The sequence below is a fragment of the Xyrauchen texanus genome, chromosome 46, assembly GCF_025860055.1.
Source record: "Xyrauchen texanus isolate HMW12.3.18 chromosome 46, RBS_HiC_50CHRs, whole genome shotgun sequence".
In the NCBI taxonomy this organism is placed as follows: Eukaryota; Metazoa; Chordata; class Actinopteri; order Cypriniformes; family Catostomidae; genus Xyrauchen; species Xyrauchen texanus.
In genome coordinates, this window is record NC_068321.1 from 5177640 (window position 1) to 5178229 (window position 590).

A 590-nucleotide genomic window follows, 5' to 3' on the forward strand; every position below is an offset into this window, starting at 1 on the left:
ATTGGCTGGAATGTGTGCTAATAATCATTTAATGCACAGGTAGTTGCAGTCAGTTTTAATCACCATTTTATATCAATTATGATAGTTTTGTATCTCTGTTCAAATTACCTCTGGATGCAGATATAATGTAGAAAGTCTGATGAGACTCAGAGCCTGGATTAACAGTCACATCACAAAACACATCATCAAGCCATGCAAAGCCTTCTTTTAATAAGTTTCGAAGCGCTGCAGGAAAAACTGAAATACTCTCATTCACTGTGTAGTTACAGTTGTCAGTAATTTACTGTACATTCATAATGACTGTTTTTACAGTGTACATCCACTAAACGGTGAGATTTGTTGTTGTTTTGTACTGTATGTGCTCTACACCTGAAATATCTCTCAGCAGTATCAGTGCTGTGCTGTATAAGGGAGGTTTTTGTACGACTCTTTATCACTGTGTGAACACATAACTACTGTGATAACTCTGACAGTAATAATCTCCTGAATCTTCAGTCTGGACTCCACTGATGCTCAGAGTGAAATCACTTCCAGATCCACTGCCACTGAATCTAGATGGAGTTCCAGACTGAAGAGTACTTATATAATAA